The sequence below is a fragment of the Cynoglossus semilaevis genome, chromosome 18, assembly GCF_000523025.1.
Source record: "Cynoglossus semilaevis isolate Cse_v1.0 chromosome 18, Cse_v1.0, whole genome shotgun sequence".
NCBI classification, from domain to species: Eukaryota; Metazoa; Chordata; class Actinopteri; order Pleuronectiformes; family Cynoglossidae; genus Cynoglossus; species Cynoglossus semilaevis.
The window spans coordinates 3,381,883-3,398,842 of NC_024324.1; the positions used below are offsets into that span (position 1 = coordinate 3,381,883).

At 40.3% G+C, this 16,960-nt stretch overlaps 1 protein-coding gene and 1 long non-coding RNA gene across 3 annotated transcripts in view; one reads left to right on the forward strand and one right to left on the reverse strand.

The window, feature by feature from the left end:
- The window catches only part of ext1c (exostoses (multiple) 1c), a 63,241-nt gene that overhangs the window by 18,074 nt on the left and 28,207 nt on the right, over window positions 1–16,960 (reverse strand). The gene's annotated exons all lie outside the window — the stretch shown is intronic.
- The window catches only part of LOC103393994 (uncharacterized), a 65,739-nt gene that overhangs the window by 13,813 nt on the left and 34,966 nt on the right, over window positions 1–16,960 (forward strand). The window lies entirely within an intron of this gene.

Consider the following 16,960-nt stretch of genomic DNA (forward strand, 5'->3'; position numbering starts at 1 on the left):
TGTGGGCGGGGTTATAGACAGAAAGGACAGCTGTCCGTCCATTAGTGCTGAAAGCACAGCTGCAGTAAAAGGTGAAGTTTTATTGTTTATTAAGTGGTTTAATTTGAAGACAGTGAAACTCTGTCCCAGATCCTCAAGCTTCAAGGCGTTGGTGTGAAAATACTCAAAAAATACGAGTTCAAAAGCAGCCGATAACTTGTCAAAAGTTTTCCCAAAAAAAGCAGAAACAGCTCATATTTTAACAGAAAAAGTGAAAATGTGTTTTAAAGAATTCCTCACATTTTTGTTGAAAACTTCACCAGAATTTCTTCAGTTTCTCATTATCTACAAATGGAACGTATTTACCTTAGCGAGAGTTTCAGCAAAACTTTTATTTTTTTGGCAGCTGCTTTTTTACATTTTAATATATTTCCTGGTTTACTTTTGATATCCAATATTTTGGCAATTTTTATATACATTTGACGATCATTACCTAGTTACCCCTTGGCTACAATTTGAATGTGCCTTTAGCCAATCGTGCGATCATTTTGGAAAATTACAACTGAGTAACGTCCCAGTTGACTACTGGGTAGCACGAGGTGTTTTCTACTTGAGAATTCTGCAGCTTTTAAAATTTTGTGCACCGAGCAGAAAGTAAAAGACAGCTGCTGTTGAGGCTGGAGCTGGAGCTGCAGTTGAGCGTGACTGATCTGAAATCAGCTTTTCTGCTTATAAATATAGAAGAGACGGAGACGAACGCTCTCCCTCTACCTCCTGGTTTCCTGGTTTTTCCACACCCGTATAAACGTGCCGGCCAGTGCTCTGCTTTCAATTCCAGTTACGGCTGAATACGTTATTCCCCACTTCCCACTCTAGAGGGAAGGGCAAGCGGGAGGAGGAAACGAGCCTGAAAGTGAAGGATTTTCATTACGGAGCTTCATAACTAATGTTGTTGGGAGTGATGAATAACAGGGAGTGGTACGGGGTTGGGGGGTGGTGGGGGGAGAAGAAGCTGCAGCAGCAGAGAAACATGCGTCAAAGCTGTCTTTTGGCTCAGACGAGAGAGGAATAATTTATCCTGAATTTACACATCAATGACAGTTTTCCGCCTCCTCCTGTTTTTTTTTTCACCACTGCTAAAAAAACGAGGTGTGGTTTGGAAAAATCTGCACCTGTCACTCCACCAAATGTAATGAGGATTAAAAAAAAAAACTATCCAACAAACAGTGATGTCTAACTCTCTGCCAGCTCTGATTCATTTAGTAGAAAAATACTGTTTTGTGTGTAAATCGAGTTGTTTTTGAAACCCGGTTTTTGACGGTGGAGCTAATTGAGGTTGTGTTGTTTGAAGTTAAAAAGTATCCGTGAAACAGCTAAATAAGCCAAAGTAGGAAAAAACTAAAAAACAAAACAAAACATATTAATAAAGGTTAGCTCACAAATAGCTAAATGTTAGCCAAAAAATTAATAGCAAAACTAACAACGGATTAAGATACAAAAAGCTAATAGTTGTGAAAACTGAAACATCCTAAGAATAAGAACAGAAGTGACTTAAGGTTAGCCAAGAAGAAAACTGAAACATCCTAAGAATAAGAACTTTGTTGCTAATAGCTGAGTAAAAGACAAGAAAATTTGGTCAAAGTGGATGAAAAAAATTAAGAAATTATTCAAAAAAAATTTGGATGTTTTTGGTGATTTTTAATTAATCATAAAATGTCTGATAATTTTTCATGCAGAGTTTCTTCAGACGGTAAAGTATGTTTGGAGAAAAACGTAGCACTGAGAAACTTTGTACCTCATTTTGAGGCTTTTGTCAGACCGGTACAGTGATACCTGTTTTAGCAGTGAAACTCGTCTGCTGCAGCTTTAACTTTAACAATGCCATTGTTGGTGCAGACAGGTCCCATGATGTGCTCCGCTTTCATGGCTGCTCTACCTTTGGGCCTTTAAGCCCAGCAGACAACAACAGACGTTCCATCAATGGCAACACACGGATAGAGTCATTAAAGCTATTTTAGCTCTGAACAAATAGTGCTGCATACAGAGCAGCAGCTGTACTAATATCCAGCTCTGCACAGGTGGAGCTACAATAGGTATGGCTGACATGTGGCGGCTCCTTTTCAAGTTGAAGAGGAGGGAAAGTTCGCCCGGACTCACAAAGCTACAAATACCTGTTGCGTTCCCATGAAAATAACCTGTTGTTGTATGATCTCTGCACTTAAGAACATAAGTGCCGCTAAAAACGTCCGGAGCCAAAGCTCCCGACTTCACCGAACGTCCATTGTGTCACCGGAGATTTCCAGTCCTGTTAAAAAGAACGACACAGACCTCGGGTTTTTATGGGCGAACATAAAAGAGCCGACTGCTGCTTGTTTAATGGAGCCATCCCTGAATAGAGCTTCTATTCATAAAGTCTGACCGTTCGTCATAAACCTTCAGGGCCAAATCAGTGGCATTGTTTTTCCCCCTGGTGGCCAAGCTACATTTAGTTTTGGATTATGAATAGCTTCATAGAATATTACCTGAAAATCTTCAAAATGTGTTTGGAAAATATTTTAAACCTGAGGTAAGATGAATGGCTAACTAAAAGATAGCCAGTGTGGCAATACCAGCTTTTTCCTAGGACAAAGATTGCATCACTCGTTATATATAAACCTTGTTAACTTGTTAGCGTCCATTAGCAAACACAATTGAAAAAGTAAGGTGGTAGCTAAAAATTGTTTAAATATACATTAGTCCAAATATACAGGTATGTAAGTTGATACAACTGGATAAAAATACCTAAAAAATATAACACTATTGTATAGACTGACACCCCCCCAAAAAAACTAAACAAGATTAAACAGAAAAAATTCAAATTAAACATTTCTAGACTCAGCTAGAAAACCCCCAAAAATGACAATATTAAATGGACTTCAGCAAAGATTTCAATAACATAAAAAAGCTTAAAGTAGTCAAAGAGAGAGAGAGAGAGAGACACACGTCTGAACCACTTTCATGCTGAAGTACTGTAGTAGAACGTTGTTAAAAACCTGTCAACGTGCCAGGACGGGGCCCAGAACCTGGTTTATACCTGGTATAAATAGTGGAGCTGACTGAGTATGAAGCCAGCCATAAGAGGCAGCGACATTTTAGGAATATAGAACAACTTTTTCTCCACTGCAGCTTAGAAAGAGATTACAGCCGAACAGGAAACGTATTTCTGCTAAAACGTCGCAGAAAATCCCTTCCGTTTTCTTGGCTTGTTTTTAATTCCCTGGGTCTTATTTTTGGAACAGCGTTTAAAGAATATTGGAGCCCAGCGATGACCCTTTTCACCTGTGAAAGATATTGAACGGACAAAAGGCAGTCTGGGGCGGGTCGGCAGCAGACGTGTGCAGACAAGTGAAGAGGGGAGGGTGAAGAGATCACAGAGGAGCAGTGAAAGAGAGAGTGCGGGGGCGAGGTGTGGAACAGATGTGTGGTCTTTGTGGGGGGCGGTCAACCACAGCCGTTCACCTGGATGGATGTGAGGTACCGATGACTGGAGAGTGAAAGGAAAATGGAAAAGATTCAAACTTGTGTCATTTGATTTTATAAAGAGTAAACCAGTTACCGTGGATTTTATGTGGTTACACTAAAACCTATCCATTCACGAGCTAGTGATGCCTTCACTGTCCTTAGAAAAACAATGCTAAATTTGTAAAGTTTGCTAAAAGTACCCGATGGAAGGTTCTCCAAAGGAAGACAAATATTGATTAAAAAATCAAAAACAAAAAACAACAACCAATATATTCATTGCTAAAAGTACCCGATGGAAGGTTCTTTAAAGGAAGACAGATAAATCTAAAAGAGAAAAAAAAAAACAACAACCAATGTATTCGCATTTTGGCCAATAGTGGCTAAAGTTTAGCCTTTATAAAAGTAAATGAGGAAAAACAGGCAGTTCTGTTGTCAACAGTGATCCAGTCTGGGATGGACCACAGCGTGTGAGCCAAGAAAGTCACTTGCAGTACCATGAGTTCACCACACAGTCCTTTAAATCTTTAAATGATTCAGTCAGAGGCCTTCAATGGTACGCTTTCCCTTTTTTTATTTATTTTTTTTTCAACCAGCATACTAATCTCTTAGATCTTGGCACACACTGCATCAATCACAACACGGTGCATGAACAGGTTGAGACCCACAAGAACAAGCTCTCTCTCTTACACACACACACAAACACAGATACTAGTGTTTCTGTTTTGTGAGTACTTCACGTCGACATAATACTTTCCCGAGCCCTTAACGCTCACCTTAACTATTACAAATTAGTGCCTAATCTTAATCCGTCTCCTCACTCTAATCTGACCACAATCCTAATGCTAACTCTAAACTAAAACTTGAACCTAAACCTTAAACCTTAAAACTACCATATTTAAGGTTCAAGATTTTGTCTTTCTGCAATTCCTGCATGATATTTGAGAGAGAGACATTTTAATTTTTTTCACAGTTTCATCAACACATCATGAACAAATCACAAATTATCCAAGTCCAAAGGGAATTTAACTGTGTCCCCAGAAGTACAGCTAAACCAACAACACACACACACACATGCAGATTTGCAGTCACCTCCTCGCCCACGCGTTACCTACGCCTGCTCATGTGCGACTCCCTAGGGCGGTGTCAGGGCCTTTGACTGATGAAAACACACCAGAGCTGGTGTTCTCAGTGCCACACAACAAGGCCTGCAGTTATAGATGAGCTGCCAGCTGAAAATCCCACTCTTGATGGATTTCACCGCCAGCACATTTGCAGCTTAAAGCCCTGGTTTAGCCTCAACGTGCAGCCTTAGTGTGTTTTTCTTGCAGTCTCCTTCTGTTTGCCAAACAGTGTCTGTAAAACTCTGATGTAGTCGTGCAGACCAACTATAAAAGATCAGCTTTTGAAAAAAATAAAATCAGACAACCTATCACAACTTATCCAAATTGAAATTACTTCTCAACTGCGTGAAGTATTTAGTTTGGTTCTATATTTCAGAATTTAGGACCAGGGCAGAGCTACCACATATTTCTTCTTTTTTCTAGGACAGTAGAAGCATCACTGCATTGAGTTTAGAGATCGATTCTTACATCCTCTTTTTTTTCTCGGGACAGTAAAGGCATCACTTTCTTCCGGCTGGTTTTTTTAGAGGACAGTAACAGCAGGGCTTTTGGTATCGGACTTCTTAAGTCACCTCTAGTTGTCTCCTGGTTAGTGATTAGTGTTTGTGTGTGTTTGTACATGTGTATATTTATATACAGGCATGACCGTGTGTGACCGTCAGTGTGTGTCACCAGTGTAAACACAAATTGTTCATATAAATGGCCGACACCAGAGGTCAGGTCAACGCACGGAGATGCCTTTCTGCGTGTGTGTGTGTGTGTTTCTATCACCACCCACACATTAGACTGACCACACACACACATGCCTGCAGAGGCACGAGGAGAATGACAAACATTTGCCTACATTTCAGTGACATTCCAATCAACTCTGTGACCGTGTGGTCGGTCAATTGTTTTTTTTTTCCTCGTCTCTGTTTGAACGTCTCAGTCCCATCAATGTCTTTTTGATCACATAGTTTGTGTTTAGCAATTACTTTGAGTACTGTCCACACATTATCTATCAGTGTTACTACACAGACTATTGACTACATCATCAAATTATTTGGATATGATATTTTATTTAACTTGCATCAGCCCCAGCATTTCTACCAGTCTAGTTGGCTTTAGTTGAACAGTTGGTTCATTTTAGGCTTTAACTTTCAGATTCGATATATTTTCACAGAAACAAAACAAACCTTTAATCAGTAAGTGTAAGTGACACCAGTGTGGTATAGCGTATATGTGTGTAGTGAGAAGCAGCATTTGTTTCAGTGTATGTGACAGATGTACTGTATGTGACACGGTGCAGTTCATTTTTTCAGTGCGTAGGAAATGAAACCAGAATAGAAAGCCATGTTTAGTTTCTATTCTCAGCCGCGCTTAAGTGGAAATGAGAACATATGGCTGGTCGCTGCAGCCACCAGGCTCAGCAGGGAGCTGACCTTTCGCTGTCCTCCTGCAGACGACATGCCAGTGTAAAGCTTTTCAAAGACACTACGGAGAGCAGTAGCACAACAGGGGACCCGTGTCGGCCCTCACCTCCGCTGGTAACCGTTTTTGGACGGCGCTGGCAGTGATTTCAGGGCAGGAATGTTTATATTTACACCACTCCTGTTTTAAACAGATGGGACTTCTCTGCTAGAGAAGGAGAGACTGCTGTTTGTGTGACACCAGAGTTTAGAGCTGCCTGGACCCTGGAGCAAAGCATTCAGTCAGGTGGCAGAAGGTGACCCACAGATTGTGAACGTGATGCAACTGGAACAAACGTACAGCTGTGTTTATGTATAGCACGAGGCTGCGCTGTGTGTCGGACAAGGAGACACTTAAAAATATGAGACCATAAGTTAGTTCTATATGAGTAAACAGCATTGGCCCCTTCAAACACCAGAATGTGTTTCATATACATGAAAAAGCTCAGTACTTTAGGATGATACTTTACAGATAAAATAAATAAAACTCACCTCACCTACTGAAAAATATCAAGGTGTAAACATTTGTTAGCTGTCGTTTTCTAAAATCCTCTCTTCAGTCAGAACACAATCTCTCTGCCGCCGCTGTTTACTAAAGGTCAGACAGAGTCTTTAGCTAAATTTCCAGCAACGCGCCGCTTTGGCAGAAAACAAGTCTGTTCACGTCTGTTCTCACTGTGAACCAGCAATTTGTCATTAGATCTTTGTTTGTGCAGCGTCTGAAGAACAAATAGACTTAATAGATGTGGTTTTAGAGAAGATGAACCGAGACTGATAAGACGACACAAAGGTAAATATAAAAGCAAATCATTTCACAATCATGATGAAAAGACAAACGAGCCTCAGCCTTAATTCATTAGTTGATTGTTAAAAAAATAATATAATATAATATATATATATAATACATATATACAGTATATAATGTGATCAAAATGTAATTTCTTATTGAAAAACAATCTAATATGAAATGACTGTACGTAGGACCAGAAATTCAAACACAAAAATGCTTGAATAAAATTTTCTACTAGATTAAGATAGCACAAAATAAAGGGTGAATAGTGAATATCAAATAAAAGATTTAAGCCAAAGACTTGATAAATACCCAAAAACTGAATCCAAAACCTTCAGAAAAAAATAATAAAATTATTTAGCCACTCAAAGTTGTTGGCTAATGAAATATCAATATTTGTGCATCCTTATTTCCTTGATTGCGTCCTGTGTCTGTGCTGCTCTCAGATCAGTTTGACAGAACACAGTGGTTCCAGTGTGGAGAACCTGGCCTGGCTCCAGAGCCTCTCCAGAACATTCCACTCGCAGCCTGCCGTCTGATGCTACGTTGCTGGTAAACAAGCTAAACAACCAACAACAACACAGCAGTCTGTGTGCTGGTCCTACTGAGGAGAGGGGAAGGGGAATAAAAACATCTGCTGTGCTGCAGAATTTGGGACAGTTCTAGAGAACCAAGTCCTTATTTCACGCTTCCTAAACACCGGCGTTGAAATGAACATCGTGTGGAAATGCACGGCTCATCCTACAGCTGTATCCCTGTCAGGAAAGCTTGTAAAATCAGCCACTAAAATAAAATATAACGAAAATGATCATCAGCAGCAGCAGCTGTGGAGCAGAGAACATCTGACGCCTGTGCACTCGGTTTCATCTTCAACAGCCAGCTTTTTCTTTTTTCTTTTTTTTTTATTACAGGCAATTCCAGGGAATGTGTTTGATAATTTGATAATCGAGCAGCAGGGGGTGAAACGAGGGTGTGTAATGAGTGAGGAGGCTGTGCAGTGGTGACAGTGCACCGTGGAACAGAGGAAATCACTGGGATCCATGTGATGGACTCCTGAGCAGTCAGCAGGTTTGATTATCTTACAATAGCTACAGATTATACCGATCATTAAACCGATTCTCGAGAGGTTAGCCTTTAGCGCCTGTGGGTTTTCCCTTTGGCTGACCTCTGCATGGTCCACTGCTGTGGCTGACGGAGTGAAACAACAGCAGAGCAGAGATTGGGTGCAGACGGCAGGAGGTGGATGCAGTTTAAAAATTGGCCAAATTCTGTATCTTTTATTTTCTTTTCCTAACTTAAGGCTATCGCAGGCCTAGTTTTCCAAATATTAAGGTCAAAGGTTACGGATTTATTCAAAATTGAACCAGTTAGTCATAGTTATGGCTAACACTAAGCTACGTTGGGTCTTACGTGTACCCTTACTTTACTTTACTGCTTATCTTAAACTATGCTCTTTACTTCAGAAAGGTGGTTTTGCAAATATGTTCTTTGCTTGTGTTGTATATTTTTGGATAATTTCAAGCTATTTTTGGATCACAATGTACTTATCCTTGGTTGGTTTCAGAAAATATTTTGGCTATGAGTTCCTGGGAACACAGAGAGTCTTTAATCTCTTCAGCTGAAGAACATGAATACTTTAAAGGACCTGTTTGATCACATTAGACACAGAACTGTTGTTCTGTCATCGTTTATCATTCGTTCCGTTAGTGTGGCGGTTAAAGATATGGCGTGATGTCGTCATTTGATCACTGTGACAAACACATGAAGTCGTTTTATTGATTTAACAGCCTTCGGGAACAGCAGTCTGATTTTGATGAACGTGTGTGTATGTGTGTGTATGTGTGCAGTGCAACTGCCGAGAACTCTGTGTTTCAGAGAGTGTGAGTCAAATCAGGAAGTGGAGACTTTCACGATTCCCAAGTTGCTGATGTAAAGGTTTCAGGTGAAATCACGCCAGATGTGTGATTGTTGGGGAAAAAAAATAAGGTGACATCAGGAGCCAACTATTGTGCAAATGCTAAAGATTTCAAGTACAGAAAGGTTAACACATCATTCTCGTTATCGCTGTCAGGACTGAAACATGTCCCAGTGACAACACCCTGCAATGACAGCAGCGAGGCTGATAATTAAGCCTGGTTTAGAAATTGTACTCAAGGGAGTTGGAGTTGTTGGTACATGAACTTCTACAACTGAAGGTTTTAAATCATTCATGTTTACATTGGCGGTGGCTCTTTTATGTTTTTTTTCAGCATGCTGTGTTTTGGCATGCTCTGATTATGAACTTTATCACCTTAACCTGCTTTAAAATTCAATTTTAGATGTTGGATTTTTGGATTTTCTTTGGCTTAATTTCGCTCTGAATATCAGCTACTTTTAGCACCGTATTTAATCCTCACTTTGAACGTTTCGTGGCTACATTGCTAACCTTCCGTTGGCTTTCAGTAGATTTGATTTATTTCACTTTTAGACCAAATTCTACTTTATACCCTTTATTTCTAGCAGACTCTTTTATTTTATAATTTCTTTCATTTTCTAGCTTAAAATTGATCTCCCTCAGCGTCTTCAGTCATGGTTTATAGTGATTTTTTTTCTGCTATAACTCGCTCATGCTTTGGATTCATAGCAGCGTCTTTGCATCTGCATACATCACAACCCTCTTGTGTGTGTTTCTGTGTTTGTATTTGTGTGTCTGCCTGTGTGTGTGTCCTCAGAGTCTGTCGGTGAGTAATACAGAGGAAAATGTTGGTTTGAGGTTCATCTGAGGGAGGCTGCCTCTCTCCCTGAGCTGTGGAAATGCTTGGCTTTTCTTTCCTGCTGCAGAAACCAAATACATTTTGCATACTAAAACTCCTAACCGTATCACATATACTGCTTCTCTGTAGAAAGAAGCAGTTAATATTGAAGATGTGGCCACATTCTTGACAGCCAGTCATTCGTTTTTGCAGAAACAGTCTCCAATTGATTTTTAACCCTGGTTAAACAACAATATAACTGAGCAGGTAATTATTAACTCGGGCAACAAAGAAGAGGTAGTGTGAGCTTTCAGTGGCTAAATGCTAATTGCTAACAATGAATATCAAATTTATAAACAGTTTTTTTAATATATATTTAGCAGCTAACAGCTGTACATTGATTCCTCCTGTTTTAATAGAAAACAGCAAAGACAGATGTGACACATTGAATTTTTTTTTTCGGAAAAGACTGTGCTGATGAATCTCTGCCTTTTTTTTAAAACATATGTCGAAAAATTCCTGCACCTGCACTTCTGTTTTTTTCTAAATCCATCTGCAATTACTGCTCTGTTTCTCTCCCTGTTTAAAATAAAAGCAGAGCGGGGAAAGGGAATGACGGCTGGTTTTGTCCTTGAGTGAGGAGATGAATAGGTGGGAGGTGAGCTCAGGAGGGAGATCTTCAAATGTTTGTTTACGCCTAATTGGGCCACAGATGAGCCGGCGGCCATTTCTGATAGAAAGATGGGGAGGAGGTGGAGGAGGAGAAATAAGAGAGGCAGAGAGAGATGATGATGATGATGATGATGATGAGGCAGAGAAGAAACCAGGAGTCATGTTGGGATTTAAATGAGGGTAGATCAGTTAGCTCAAGTCCAAACAGACTTTTGAAGAGTCACGTACAATGAATTAATGAATTGAAATGATAAATTAGTCAGTTTACTGTTGACAACTTTTACCTGGCCAAATAAAGAACAAAGATATTCCAAATGTTTTTGCTGAAAGATGACAAGGATTTCTCTATGAAACGTCTAAAATGTAGCAAAATGAAAAATGAAATTACTTACAAAAAATAGACAAAGTATGACAAATTGTGTCCATCTCTGAGCTGCATGTTAGTGTTGAAGTAATGAGGCAGCCGTAGCATTAGCGATAGCAGCAGCAGTATTGGTGCGACTGTGGGGAGGAGGAAGTGACAGCCAGTAATTAAACAACAGGTCTGCTGCGGCTCGTGTCATTTCAGTGCTGGCTTCCACACACGACTCACTGCTGAGAACATCCTCATCAACACATCAGGTCTAATTACAACAACATATTTCAGCGGTAGCACTCCCGCTGGTGCTGCTGCGCTCCTGCAGGAGCAGGGAGTACAGTGTAAAACAGTACCAAACGCAGGTACACATATGTGTGTGTGAGTGTTTGAGGCCAACGGTGGAAACGCTGCAGGGAAAGTTTGCGATAAAAAGACAACAACCTCATTTCTACAATGCTTTTTCTCACACACTGTATGGAAAATAATACAAAAGATATAAAAGAAGAAACTAACTGTTAATGGTTGTGTAGTTTCCTTGTACTTATAATATCCTTGTACTTTATGAAGTTAGAATAAGTGAGAGTTAAGGTAACTGTTATGGTAGGCGATTGGTTAACTCTAGGTTCAGGATTAGGTTGAAGGTTAAGGTTTCATGCTTGGTGTTGTCTCCTTAGCTTCTTAAAGTTCCTGAATGTCTGTGGTTTTGACTAAAATGTCACAATATTTGCTGAAACCAAAAACAGTGTCTCTTTGGACCCTCTGGGTGTTGCGCTCCCCCTTTTTAGACCCACAATGAAACCGATGTTTTAGAACCTAAATCCCGGTGTCTCTTTTATATTCAGGTTTATTCCTTTTCCTTTCTCAACCCACACCTTTAAATGTCAGACAGCTGTCAGTCACCACTTCGTCCTCCTTCATGTTTCCTTATCCCACTTCTCCAGATGTGTGTGAAAAGTGGAAATAAGAGGAAAAAAATGCAGCAGCTTTTGGCTACAAAACCAGCCTACGACTCGTCTAATGTGCTGTCTTTGCCACCAGACCATTTCTGATTGGCTGCCTGTCTGTTTGTTTTCCCACATGTTGGCGGAGTCACGTGACTTCATTAACCACTAATCTCTCTGCTGACAGCTTCTTCAGAGGCAGGAGCTGGATGCACTTCAATCTCCTGCTCTTCTCTTTTCTCTCTCTCTCTGAGTTTTTTTTTTCCCATGAGCCCAAGAGGCCCTCTGGTTTAAAATAAATAAATAAATTGCAAAAATAAATAAATTAAACCCGATCTCTGCTCCATACCAGACAACGATGACATCAAATATTCATCGTCATTCCGCGTCCACGGCCAACAGCAGACATCAGCCACCCACAGGAAATTGACTTTTCTCTTTTCTGCTAACGCATTAAAGAGGGGAAAAAAGACACTTCTGCAAAATAGAGGGAATTGATGGACAGTTAGAGATGGTTCAGGGAAGGAACTTGTCAGTGTTTACGTCTACGTGGCCTTTAATTGATTCATCACCTGGTTTTTCAAACCAGACTTTCAGACACACGACTCCTACACTCCTGTCTTAGCACCGGCTGTCAGAATGAACGCTCTTAGAACTCTTGGTTATTAATACTACTTTTAGCTTTTCTACGCTAAAAGCTAACTTTTACGGTAACATTTTTCAGATATACTCAAATAACCTTTAGCTTGAATCGTGTCACAGAATTAAAGGTAATTGCTAACTTTTTTTTCTCCATCTGTCTTGTCTAATTTGTTTGATTGACCTTCATCTCTTATGAACAGAGATCATTTTCTGCCGTTCCTTGAGGGAAATTTAGGCAAGAAATTAACCTTTTGGATAACCTCCAGCTCCTTTTTTTTTAATTTAGAGTTTCTTTTATATGGCTATCGTGTAGCAATTGTTTTTTAAGATTTTTTTTTTTTTTTGGCAGTTAGTTCAGTTGCTCTTTTTTGTCTCTCTTAAACTAATGCTTTAGCTTGTGCCTTAAAGTTCTTTAGAACAAAGTCTTGGAACTTCTTCAGAAACCTGAGGTGTCATGTAATATTCGTTCCAACATAATTTATGCAAAGTGACAACCCTGCCTTGAACAGGTCCAGACTGGTTTCCGACCATAAACAACCATCAGCAGTCAACTCAGTATATTATATAATACTCGCTTTTGTCTATTTTTAAGCTTGCTATTGTTAGATATTTCTGCTAACTTTTTGAGAGGCTAACCTTTAAAAAACCTTTTGTTGATTACCTCTTATTATTGCATATTTTGTGGTAACTGCAAACTAATTCAGATGTTATTAACTTTGACTGCACCAGCTGGTTGGACTGAGATTTAAACCAGGGACGTTTTTCTTATGAAGCTCCTCCGTTAAAGGATTCTGAGCTCTGCTGTGGTGAATATCCTCACTTTTACAGCCCGGCTGATATCACTCTTCTTGTCTAACTCTCAAAAAGAAAGTGCACTTCCAAGCTATTCATTTTACATATTTCTTCAACGACACCTTCAGTGTCAGAGCTTTTATAAAAATGTGGTTCATCAGAAGGCAGTGAGAGCAGTAGCAGCAGGAGGGAGAGAAGGAGAAGAAGGAGGAGAGAGGGGAGCAAAATTACACACCTTCACTTCTCAGTCCTGATTTACAGTCAAGCTGAGTGTTTTGGTGCAGACAGGACGGATGTATGAAGGGTTATTTGTAGTTTCACACCTCCGATCCTCACATGCTCTCTTTACTTTCTTCTCTTTGTATTTCATTAAAAAGAAAACTTTGTGATTACAAGTGCAGGTTCGTTTTCTTTAAACAAAAACTAGACAAAACAAAGTGTTAACTTGGCCAAAATTTACCGCAAGCAAAGTGAGACGACTGGACTGTTGAGACCCCTGTGGTGTTGAAGACGAGATCATTTATTGTGTTTGACGTTTCTCTTTTCACTCCTTTATTTTCTTGTATTCACTTCTCGTTTCTTCTTGGTTCTTTTTTCCCGTCCCTCCCTCTGAGCATCTGTTACCAAATTAGGCTCCGTTCAGTTGCGGTACATTTTCATGAGTGAGTGCATCAGTCAGTCACACAGCACCGTCGCAGCTGAGGGACTGCAATCAAGAGCTGTACCTGAGTCTTAATGAGGAGCTTCACGACTGAACCTTGGCCATATTTTAATATTTATATACGCTCACAGAAAACACGCTGAACTCACAGCTGTGCAACTTCACCTCCAAAATTTTATTTTGGAGTTTTCTCCATAACTTTGATGCAGATTTGTCATCACTGGAGTTGATCAGTCGCTGTTTGATCTGTAGAATCTTTCTTCTGTTTTTTTTTTTAATTTTTTTTAGCTTTTGTCGCTTTACTTTATCCTCTTAACTTTCAGCTTAGAACAAACAGTACCACGGAATTCCGCTACCCTCAGCAGACTGCATATTCTGTTCCTCTTTGAACTGATAGATTACAGGACTAGTCAGAGACGACGATACTTTGTTTTGAAAATGGATCGTCTTGGTGACGTTGTTTTTTGCATAATAAACCTCCTGGCGCTCCAGGAGTTTATTAAAGCCACAGACTAAACTGCAGAAGTATCAGGGTTAGACATGTCCGGTTGATGTGCTGCTCAGAGCGGAGGGAGGCCAGGGGGATTACAGGGAACAGCAGCCATTAGGAATGAACTGTTGCCATCAGTCCAGGACAGTGGAAAAGTCCAGGCCGGGCTCAGTGAATTAGCAGCATCGCTTCCCAGCACGGATCAATGCGGCTTTACAGTAAAGGAAAAGAGAAGAGATGGAAAGAAAGGAGGGAGTAACGGGAGGGAGGGAGGATGGGGAGAGAGAGAGAGAGACGTAAATGATGCTTCTACCATATCTTCAATCAAAGGGTGAAATCAGAGGTCCAGGAGAGCAGGTTCCCAGCAGCCCATAATCAAGGAGAAAAACCTTTCAAATCAAGAACAGGAAGAGTGTAGGGACGGTGTGCCCAAAGCCTGGCCTGGGGTCTAATAGAGGCTCGGAGGCAGGATTGTGTTTTGAGCATTTGCCTTTTAACTGAGTCTACATCTTTTAGCTTAGAAATGATTTTATTTTTTAAACTAGTTTGTATCTATTCACATTAAGGTTAGCCTCTCAATTTGCGATTCCGTTACTTTAATTTGTGACAATTTTTTTGCTAACTCAAAACTATTTAAAATGAATTTCAATCTAAATGACTACCTGTTACCATTTTCTCTTCTATTTTTTCTTAGCCAAAGTTTCACCAACTTGTAGGTATGTTTAATACTTTAGGTGTATACTGCAGTACTGTATTTAAGCAATGCCTCGTCTACGTATTTTATATCTGTGATTACTTTTTTGGCTATGTTTTAGCTGTTTCTGAGCTATCTAATAGCTGTTTATTTCATTTACTAACTTTTTTCTCTTTAATTACATGATATATTCAGTGAGAGGTTCTCAGTTAGTTAGAAATCCTGTATTTGTTAAGAAAATCCAACGCTCACTTGCCACCAGAATTCTATTTTACTCAAAGGCGGCTTAGTGTAGCTCTATATAGGAGCAGACATGCACATACTTTTGTACATTAAGATATTGCTGTCCTATTCATGTGTACAAGGATAAGTACACTGGTTCAATTTGAGCTACAGAACTAACTAAAAGCCTTGTTGACCTTGTTATAGCTGAGAGTTTATGTACGCACTGTACGAGTGTGTGAAGAACGAGGGAGAAACTAATGGCTGATAAAGGATGTGAACTGCTTCGGAACACCAGAAAAAGAGTTTGTTTTGATGAAAATAATGAGTGCGTCGCACTGAACAGTGCTTTAATAGCTGTGGAAAAAAAACCTCCGACCCCTGAGCAAAGAGACATTTTTTTCCTTCGCGATCGATACAGAGGCACATGTTTAATTATGGCCGTATGAGGCTCGCTGGTGATGTGGCGGTCGGGTCATTCTCCTGGGAAGCTGTGTCTGATGGAGCATTAGCGCCGTTACAGTTATTACAGTTCTTCTGGTGGCTCATCTGGCCGTCCTCAGCCTTCTGATTCGCAGCCAGATTGGATTGGATAATGGATGTGAAAATACCTGAGGGGCCGACGGCTCCTCCTGTGATGTTTCACACTGTCTATAAAAGTGTGTTTTCATGTGTTTTTGTTGCGCTAACTAATCTGTAGCTAACTGTGAAACATTGCTATATCAAGTTGGCAAACTTAAATTTTTTTGCAAATGCTTGTGCCATTGTTGGCCCCACGGCCCACATGTTGGACACACCTGTTATTGTCGTTTTCTGTCACACACACATTTACTTAAGTCGATTAAACCCTTGAGCACAGATTGAAAAAAAAAACAAACAAAAACAAAACAACAGCAGTGCGTGGCTCCTATTCCAGAGACGATGCCTCCATACATCACTGCACTTTTATTGGCTCCATGGTTTTCCCCAGAGTTCATGAGGCTCCAGAGGAGAGAAGGATGGAGGAGGAGATAGAGGAGGAGAGGGAGGAGAATCAAGTGCTGCAGAGACTGATTATAGATTCACTGGACTACTGTCTGCTGAGCAGAGCCCCGGCTGCTCTGTCAGCCTTTACCCTATTACAGGCCATGATAGAGTGAGTGTGCAGCAGTGTGTGTGTGTGTGTGTGTGTGTGTGTGGATGCTAAGTGGACAGAGGCTGAGTGGATGCAGGTAAATCGAAGCACATTGGGGAATAAGTGGACTATTAGCTACAGTACAGAATTATGCTCGTGCCATTGGACTTCAGTGCAGAAATGTGGAACAACGGGAGCAACGAGAGGGAAATTTAAAGTAGGCGGTGGAGATAGTGGAACAATATCATATAACAATAAGCATATAAAGAAGACAAACGGATGCAGCAGGAGTCAAAATACAGTTGCTAAAAATTGGTTGGAATATTTCAACCATCCCTCGTGTTACAGAACAACGATCGCTTCGAAAAGGGGCTTAAAAAAGCTAATTCAGCTACAAGTTAGCCACCACGTAGTTAACATTTAGCCCTGAATCATCATGAGATTTTATATTTAATGTATAAGTCAAAGGAAAATAAATTGTTTTAATGTTAGGCTCCAAATAGTTCTGACTTAGCACAGAGTTAGCTAGAGAGTATTACGATGAGTTATTAGGATGTCAGGGATGAACGACGCCTCCATGTAGCTACATGCTAATCTAGTCCAGCGCTAAGCTGGATCCAGTCTTAGAGAATGACGGCCGGTGGGCACAGAGGCTGATGGAATTAGAAGTCGGCCGGAGTCAGAGTGATAATGAGGGGACAGCTGGACACAAAAAAGGCGCAGAGACTCAACATACACACACACACACAGAAACCTGAGCCTGGGCGTGTGTCGCTGCTTGGATTTGTGTTGACAGGATGATC